The sequence below is a fragment of the Parasteatoda tepidariorum genome, chromosome 10, assembly GCF_043381705.1.
Source record: "Parasteatoda tepidariorum isolate YZ-2023 chromosome 10, CAS_Ptep_4.0, whole genome shotgun sequence".
In the NCBI taxonomy this organism is placed as follows: Eukaryota; Metazoa; Arthropoda; class Arachnida; order Araneae; family Theridiidae; genus Parasteatoda; species Parasteatoda tepidariorum.
This window is the reverse complement of record NC_092213.1, coordinates 52186817-52197067: the sequence shown is the minus strand read 5'-3', so window position 1 is coordinate 52197067 and position 10251 is coordinate 52186817. Positions and strand designations below refer to the sequence as shown.

The following is a 10251-nucleotide window of genomic DNA, read 5'->3' as shown; positions in this document are numbered from 1 at the left end:
TTTCAAACGCCTTTTGATTATTTTGTAATTACAATTTCAAGGTCAATAAAATATCTTGAATATTTCATTTTAACTTTTCCAGATTGAATTACAAAATTGAACTGTTTGTTTTAAAAATGAAAGCAATAACTCTTTGCTAGAGCATAATACACTAAAAAAAAGTATGGTCAAAATTATCAATATATGATTGTCTTAATGTTGATAACTGTCAACATATGATTGTTTTGTTGTAAAATTTACTGCGTTTCTGGTTTTATAGGAACATTAAAAACTAATTTTTACTGAAGCGCTTTGTTAATTATTTTGCTAAAATTACCAGTAAAATATAGTTCTATAATCTGAGAAAGAAATTGATAAATGTGTTAAAATTTTCAAATTTTAAAATGATTCCTTAGAGTTAATTAAAAACTATTTATTCGGATAAATTTACTTTTCAGTTTTGTATTTTTCACTAAATGTGAGGTAATACGATCTATAATATCGAAAATCAGAGTGCCTCATAAATCGTTACCATATGAACTAAACAATTACCAAATAAATCATCTAAATACCATAATTGTGGGTGTTTTTTTAACCAGAATTAAGTTTCTTTTTATCAAAAGTATCATTACCATAATTATGCTAATTTTACGCGAATTCTTTACTCTGCGTAAAATAAAAGTTAAAGAAGCAATTCTATAAACAATCTATTGTTAAAATAACAAAATAAGAATGATTTCAATAGTTTTAAAAACAACCTATTCTTAAAATATGAATGAACTCTGTTCAGCTGGCAAACATTTATGAATGGGACTGGGTGAATGATTAAAACCATTTGCTTACGCCTCCTTTAACATTATATTTCCAATTAAAACTTCTCCTTACAACACAATTGCATCTACAGAAATTGTTGCTCCGAAATGTTCTAACACTTCAGAAACTTTTGTAGGAGTATGCTGTGAAGTCATCGTCTCGGAAAAGATCCAAGCGCCCCCTGGTGGTTGATCCTAGCTGCCAGTTTCTTCACTCAAATGATGCGGCTCTGGATGTTCTCTTCTTGCATCTCTCTCAGCCCACCAATGAACATATTCAAAAGATGTTACCTCAGGCGTGTGTTTTTGTAGAAGTAAGGTAAATGAAGCGGTGGGCAATTTTTAGAAATGCATGAGTTAAAGTTTCTGAAGAGTTGTTATTTTGTTGTGCGCTGCGTAAATAATATTTACGTTTTTTTTCTTTTTGAAAATGTTTTTTAAGTGTTTCTTTTCAGTCCTGTTAGACTGCTTTGTTTTCTTCGCAAATACTCAAACGTTCCATTTAGGAATGTTATAAGTAAGTAGATACTTTTATTAAAAATTTAATATTGTTATATTTTAGTTTTTAAATGTTTTGTAAACTTTAAATTTATTTCACACAGATGTAACACGACTTTAATAAAATATATGAGTATATACCGTTACATTTTCAAACATTTTTTCTCTTTTTATATATTCTTAAAAATAATATTTTAAATTACTTTTAAAAGTATATTAAGTAATATTAGTGTATTTTTATGTAAATGCTTGTTATATATCATTTTTAGTGTTTTTTACATGTTTATTATTTTTATTGTATGACTTTAAAAGCAAAGTTAAAGTTATTCAGCAACTATTCTTGAATTTAATGTTGCCATAAATATTTGATTTAAAAGTTTTTAAACAATACAGTAAACTATGAGGTTAAAAGATACGAGCAAGCGTCTTAACAGAAATATTTTATATATTTCTATATGCATGTTATTTTTTTGATACAATTTTAAAGAAAAAATATTTAAGGCATTAAAATTATGAAGAATCTATTCAAGATTTTAATGTTACTATAAAAAAATTTCTTTAAGTTTTTAATCAGTAAAGTTTAAGGTTCAAAGTTATGAGCAAAGTTTAAAATAGTAATACAGCAACAGTTTTTTTTGTTTATGATATTATATTGTATGATTTTAAAAATTATTTAGGCATCAATAAAATTTTAAGTCAAGTAATTATAGTTTTAACACTATTGCTTAAGGTTAAAAGTTATGGACAATGTTTTAAAAAGTAGAATTGTAGATGTTGTATTTGTGTAACTTTTCTATTTAGTACAATTTTAAAAACTTATTTAAGGTAATAATAAAATTACGAAGCAATTATTGTGGCAAGTTTGAACACTTTTCATAATTTTTTTGTCCTGTCGATAATTTCAAAAATTTCTCCATTTTTCTCTCATTTTACATTCGAGTGACATTATTAAAAAAATCAATAAAAACTGCAGAAAATAAAGAATTTCTTTTTTGCACATATGAACAGTAGATTCTACTATATAAAATTTTTTCTTTGTTTATCATTGATCATATCGCTCTTAATCCGTTTCTTATTGTAAATGCCAAATACTTATTTAGCATGATACTTATTTAGCATTCTTAATTTAAAAAGCTTATCAATATTTTTTTGTTACTATCAGCACAAAATTAGCAAAAAATGTAAATATATGTTTTGTGTGTAAACTATCTGTTTACCCCATTTTTAAAAATACTTACCTGCAATATTTATTTATCACTTCATATCATTTTATTTGATTTTGTTTAATATTCCAGTCCTCATTAAAGTTATAAAACTAAAAACAGTGTTTTTTATTATAATGTAATCCAATGATATTACCTTATTACGCAAAATTCTGTGATAAACATATTTAAAATATTGTACTTAACTTATTTTACCACTTTACAATTACAGTTTTTAAACAGTAAATGAGTTATATTTATTTTTATAAAAAACATTACATAAAACTGCGCATAACTAACACACGTAATTAAGTAACAGTTGAAAAATTACAAAACATTATTGGAAATTAATTTTCCTCAAAATTGCTAGAAAACAAAAAACATTGAACGAGTTTTTAGAGTAACTAAAAATAAATAAGAATTTGGAAAACAGAATTGGATATGAAGTAAAACTAATTATTGAAAAAAAATAAATAGGTTTAATATTTATCTCACAAGAATCGGGAATTAAAGATCTCTAAGCTGACGTCACTTTGCTTATCTCTCCATAGGAAATTCATCAATGATTAATACAACCTATAGAAATACATTTCCATCATGATGTACAAATGAATTGCCCAAAAGTAATGAGGGAAACGACAATGGATTGATTTAGTGTTCAGAGGCATAGCTCAGCTTCTGACTTCGATATATCCATAATCTGAAAAACCAAATATATGTAAATACAAAAAGAAATTTTTTCAATCCCACAATTGATTTTAAAATCTCTCATTTTGCCACATAGTAATGATGAATTGATAAAGATGAATTGTCCAATAGCAAAGATGCAAGCAACAATTGATTAATTTAGTGTTCAGTGATACAGTTCAGCTTCTGGCTTGGAAGTATCCATAGCCTGAAAACTCAATTATATGCAATTACCAAAAAAAAGTTTTAAAATCTCCCAATTGATTTTGAAATATCTCATTTGAAATTAATTTTAATGTAGTAATCTGTTTATTTTCAAGAAAAGAAATTGTGCCGAAATCGTCAGAGTTAGTGAGCTAAGCAAGCAGGGGCTAAAAACTCTTATGAAAAGACAAAAATCAGAAAAATCATTTAGCGTTGATGTAAATTTTATTGAAACTATATTTAAAGTAAAAAATGTAAGTGAAATGTAGAAAAAATTTCATTATCTCCCGAACAACTGATAATAAAAAACGCAACTCGAATTATTTTGATATTACCGAATCATATTTTAATGTTTAAAAGTCTAAAGTAACGCAGCAAAATAATTATTGTAAATAAAATAATAATAAAGTAATAAAAATGATTTAAAAAAAAGGCGTCATAATTTCTTTAATCCAACAATTTGATAAAATTTCTTTTTTTTTAAATTATAATTTTTTAATACTTTTTTTTTACTTTAAGCAAACAGCACTTTTCTTCATTTCTGCTGTTTGTCACCATGTCTTAAAATTATTCTTCTACACTGTAAAAAATTCCGGATCTAATTGAGCTATAAAATACCTATTATTTGTGTAAATCATCGGTAAAATCTAATTAACAGTAAATTTCCTTTTTACATCGAAATGTTATGCTGTAATTTTTATGGTTATAGATATTTATTTAGAATCATTCAGCGTAAAATATAATTATAAATTATAGCAAATCAGATATGATATTTTTTCAGTAACATGTTCTGGTAAAAACTGATTTAACGGGAAAATGTACTGGTATCCTGAGTGATACTTTTAAGCGAAATTTTTCATATTGAACACAAAAAATATTTTATTATATAAGTTAAGTTTAAGTTCAAAGAGGAAATATTAGTTCAAAAACTTATTTCATTACTTCTTTTAATCGCATTATTACGGAAAACAAATGACAAAAGCGGTATTTAACGCAAACTTGTCAACTTAATTTTTTTTTTTATAGTTTAAATAAATTTCATGCGAATTAAAGAAGTTATTTGGATGGTATTTAGCAAAATATTTTAACTGAGCTAATTGGATGATTACGAACATGTTAGGATGTTACGCCAGTTCAATTAAAATAGTTACTTAAAGCTAAATTCCTTCACGAAGAGGAATGCAAGCAATTCCTATCTGAAATTGCTGCCTGCGACTAATTGCATCTAAGTTTTGCATCTTTAATATCATTTTCCTGTAGTTTTGGAAGCTCCCTTTGGAATTATATATACATGTATTGGAAGTACTAAAATATGAAAGAAGAATTTATGCTTTGTAATTTTAGTGTTGATAAAATGACTTCCTAATTTGGCGCTACAACCAGCTATAGTCTTTAGGAGCGTTATCATTCTCTTGCTGCCAGATTTAAAATTATTCTATAGTAAATTTTTAAAGAATAAGTTATCTTATGAGAAGAATTTTCTTGCACATACAATAGTCAAGTAGTAATAAACTTTCGTACACTGTAAAAAATTTAAAATCAATTTCCGGTAGATTCCACCGAAAATTTGAGAGCATCATCCGTAAAATCCATTTGTTCATATAAAATCTACCTTTACAGTCAAATGTTATACCATAATTTTTACAATGATAGAAATTTATTTGACGCCAGGTGGCTGAGTGGTAGAACTCCCGTGCCACAGGTCCTGGGATCGATCCTCGGACCGGGTAAGTTTGACTCAGCCTCTCATCCCTTCCGTGGGTCGATAAATGAGTGCCAAGCATGCTTGGAAACTAAACACTGGGGGTTCCGCGTTCTGCTGACCACCTAACCGGAACATCTGCTCCTGCACCCCAGATCCCAAGGTCAAGAAAACTGAGATGGGTAGAGTAGACTTCGCCCCTCTGTGAGCTGTCACTCTACTGAGTTTAGTTTTTTTAGATAAATATTTATTTAGAATGATTCGGTGAAGTTACGGTAAATATTACTGCGATAAATACGGTAAATCAGATTTTTTGTTCTGAAACAAGTTACGTTAAAAATGGATTCCACTTTTAAATAAACAGTAATTTGATCCCTAATATTTTACAGTGCATTTGTTTAAGCCGTTTGGTGTTACTTAAGCAGCTTTATGACATTGGTCTTATTGATAGAATTTATTGTTTGAATTAAGAGAATAATTAATTTTTATTAAATTTGGGTGGGGTTTTTCATCCCGAACAAAATCTCAAACAGTTCTTATTACAGTTCAACGGCTATTAATGGTTTAAAATCATTCAGGTACAAAATCTCAAACTCGTATAAGCTCAAAGAGACCAGACAACTGTCCCGAGACAGATGAAAAAGTTTAAAAAAAATTAAATTTAAAAAAAAAATTATAAATTAATATTTTTATAAAAATTTGGAAGAAAATCTCAAAATAACAAAAGTTTGCATTTAGAATTCTTTAATGTAAATTTACGCGTCCAAACCAATTTTAATGGAATTTTGAATGTACTCTGAGTTTTATTTGCTTTAAAAGTTAATATTATTGCGCATTTTCTCAAATTTCGAATAAATAGTTGTAAGTCCATGGAAGAATATACATAATGTTGAAGTGTCAAGTATGCCAAGCAATTATGGAGGACAATATGTGGATGTTATTTTGTAAATCAATATTTTTATGCATTTTTAGTGCTGTCTTAAAGGAGGAAAAATTAGCGCGAAAATATGTCTCTTATTAGGCATTATTATGGTACATTACAAACTTTTTCTTCGTAAAATAAAAACATTATTTGAAAAGAACTTTAGAGCGTGACCATTTCTCTATCTCTTCCTTTAATTTACAGCAATAAAATTATCACTTAATTAGTAAATTTAATGAAATACCCTAAAGTAAATATTTATAAGCAGTAGAGAAAAAAAGTTCTTTTATTAAAATAATAATACACTATCTTTGCTACCACTGGAAAAAATACTTTTTGAAACAATTGAAAACATGTTATAGAACTCATATCAAAGCCCCACTTAAAACAATACCAGTACGCAATACCATAAAAAAGCGACATTTGTGTAGGAAGGTTTTCTATGTTTCCTATAAATGAATTTCGAATATGCATAGCTTATTTTTTTATTATAGCACGTAGCTTTTTTTATTCAACTAATGCATATTACCAACATTAATTAAACATCATTGTAGTCAATAATAGCAAGGGATTTTTTTTCGGTTCCTTTTAAGGAATAAGTACTTTTACTCTATTAATTTTGAATTTTAGTGTATAGCCTATCTCTTTTATTTTAATATACATATGTTGCCTAAACTAGTGAATAATCGGTGGAGTTAATAAAAGTAGGGAGATTTTTTTTACGTTTCTCCTAAGCGAATCAGAACCACTTTCCTATTAATTTTGCTTTTGAATACATAAATAATGTTTTTTTTAAATTTCAATTACCGTTGATTTTCAATAATTACTCTTTTAGAAGCACATTGTAAAAAAATAATTATAAAAAAAAGTGGTATAAGATAACTTTAAAAATATAAATTTGATGACGTAGGCCACGCGTTTTCGTTTTTTGATCAAATAAAGCTATAAGCTAGAAATACCACTGATGTAAGTTTTTTTTTAAATATGTGAGTTATTGCATTTAATGAAATACCTAAAATTTTAAACAATGGCTAGTACTTAACCAATCTGAAAATTCCATTTCGTTTTTATCTGATCCCTCTCGAACGATTTGTCGTAGAATGTTCTAACGTCGACAATGACTCTTATCATGCCTTGAACTATCTGTGTGCCAAATTTTATAGCTTTCGATCGGATGGTTTAAAAGTTTATAAAGGGCAAACACACAAACATCCACAGACGGACAGGTATTTATTTTTATACATATAGATTAAAGTATTTATACTTTGTAACGCATATGAGTGTTGATAAAACGACATTATAATCCTGTGCTACAACCAGGATTCTTTATAATCCTATGATACAAGTCCTTAAGAGCCTTAACAATATCTTTCTACCCGTTTTAAAATTATTCTAAGTTGAGTTCTAAAGTAAAGTTCTACGGAATAAATTTTATCGTGGGTAAAATATTTGTAGTATTATCCTCCGTTTACAAAATATTGTAGATACAAGTTCTAGCACGAAAGAATGCATAGAATCATTCGGGTACAAAATCTAACATCGACATAAGCTCGAGGGAGTGAAAAATTTGTGCGAAAATATTTAACTTGGCAGAGAACTGTTATGAGACAATAGATATATTTTGTTATATTGTTATATTTTTGTTATATTTTGTTGCGCATCGTAATGTTAATAAAACAACTTTCTAATTCTGTGCTATAAATAAATAATGCCCTTCGGATCCATAACATTTTCTTTCTGCACTGTCAGTAATTTCTCGGAAAAATAATTAAATAGAAATTTATATAAATGTTATTTTAACACATTCAAACAGAACAGCCAAATAATCATAAATAAGATGGTATTCAAGCTGTTAAGTGTGATAAAAACAGTTTATTAACTGCTTTAATCTAATATTGTTAAACAGTCAGAAATTTATCACGGCAACAACCAATGAAAAAACTTCGTTCCTCGCAGCTGGATGCATATTATAACTAAGAAGGCTAATCTGCCAATCTCATGACCGAGAGCCATGATGGCTCTGGGGATAGAGCGTTTGTTTTCCAATGAGGTGAACCGGGTTCGAATCCCAGCAATAGCTGGTCGATACGAATTTCGCGTCTGGCTTTCACCGACCATAGTGCTGTCGTAAAATATCCTCGGTGGCAGACGCGTGGTTGGGCTAAAGTCCCCGTGCCGTCAGGCTAACCGTGGGAGGCTCTCGTGGTGTTCCTCTCCATGTAACGCAAATGCGGGTTAGTTTCAACAAAAAAGTCCTCCACGAAGGCAAAATTTCTCCCAATACTTTATCCAGGAGTTTCCTTGTCTTTTAGATTGGGTTCAAAATTACAAGTCTACGGAGTTGAGCATTAGTAGTCGTAAACCCAAAAATTGAAAGAATTAATTACTTAAATAAATGAATATTTTTTTTATATCTAAATGGAAGACAATATAATTTTTTAAATTTATGTGAGAAACAATCCTAGTTTATCAATTAAATAATTCATATTTTAAAAAATGTATAGGATTTGATGAATTTAATTTTTAAAAAGAATATGCCATCTCTATCAGAATGAAGAAAAAAAACTGAATTATGGAGCTTTTTAAACACGTTATCGAAACCTCTAAATGCATTTTATTTCTAATGACCATTTTTGGCAGAGTCTTAGCTTTTTTACTTCTCAGGAATAACTCAATCAAATATTTCAAACAACAGAGTTGAACATTAGTAGTCGTAAACCCAAAATTGGATCGGCTGTTCAACGGAGGAAATAAAATCTAGCGACAGAACGGGGTTCGTGTGAAAGAGTAGACACAACAATATTTCCTCCATTCTCTTCAACACCTAAAGAGCTTCCAGTGCCCTGCACTCTCCAATGTGTGACCCTGGACTATTATATTAAGAGACTTCCATTCACCCATGGCTGGCTGCACCATAAAGCTGCTTAACTCAAAAAAGTCTAGTATTTTTTACCTCCTACGATAGGGGAAACAATCAGATAATCTAATTAAACAACTTTTCGTGGTTCATTTGATAAGATAGAACTCAACCGCAATCTAACTCTTATGACTACTAATTAACGAAAAGACTAACTCCAATGTCCAGTTAAATGTCTTTTTTATGGTTTTAAAAACAGCCTATAAATAAATGGTTAAAAAACGGTAAAGTTTTGTATTCATGGTTTTTTAACCATACTAGTTATACTCTTTAGCGCAAACTTTACGTTTAATTGGATGGAAAGACTACTGCCAATCACTTTACCGTAATTTTAGAAGGAAAAGCCTAACAGTGTTATTTTAAAATAAATCCGTAGAAAAATTCTGTACGGAGAAAAAAAAGTAAGGTCAAAACTATCAGAAATTGCACTGTAAAAAATTCCGGTGCCGGTACTTTTTTACCTTAACTTGATACGAAACAAGTTGCGGAACAGCAAATCTGATATCCCGTAATCTTTGCAGCAATAAATATCATAAAATCACTGAATCACACTAGTTAAATAAATATTATTGCAAAAATTACGATATAATATTTTAAGGTAAAAACGTATTTTACGGTAAATTGAATTTTATGAATCATGCTCCCAAATTGTCTGTACATGATACCGTAATTTGATTATGTTTATAATTTGCCATGTTTAAAATCTACCATATTTATAGCTCTAGGGAGCACCGAAAAGCTCTGTAACTTTTACCAAAGCGATTTGGTAAGGAGTTAGATGAAATCTACAACAAAATATGGTTTTATGATACGTTTTAAAATTTCGTAAATGTGGCAAAATTTGGAATTTTTGCTATGATACCTTAGAGCAAAGCATAAAAAAAGACATTTTATTCGGTTAAAGTTACTTTTTAGCTTTGTATTTTTTACTAAACGCGCGGTAATGAGAATTATAATTTTGAAAACCAGAATTTCCGGTAAACTGTTCATTTATGAATGAAAAAGTACCAAATAAATAGTTTAAATGCCATATATTTTAGTTTTATCAACCCAATTTATGTTAGGTTTTTTCACCGGAAATATTTTTACAGTACCGTAATTTTACCAGATTTTTTTCTCCGTGTAGTGAACAAATTCACTCATGGATAAAATCCTAAGTGGCATTATCTTAGCCATGCCATTTATAAGATATAAGTCGTATATTATCATGAAATTTATAAGTTAACGGTTTACCGAAATTCTAAGACTCATGGTTATTAAATACTGTAGATAAAAGTTCTATCACGAATGAAAACTCAAACAGATATAATCGTGTAAGCACAAAATCT

General features: G+C 28.6%; 1 protein-coding gene across 1 annotated transcript in view; it reads left to right on the top strand.

Annotated features, from left to right (window-relative positions):
• The first annotated feature begins 1026 nt into the window (after nt 1–1026).
• LOC107456145 (FMRFamide receptor-like) overlaps nt 1027–10251 on the top strand; it is a 56626-nt gene continuing 47401 nt past the window's right edge. The window contains exon 1 of the mRNA XM_071186724.1: nt 1027–1308. The gene's annotated coding sequence lies outside the window, so the exon portion shown is untranslated. The remainder of the gene's footprint in view (nt 1309–10251) is intronic.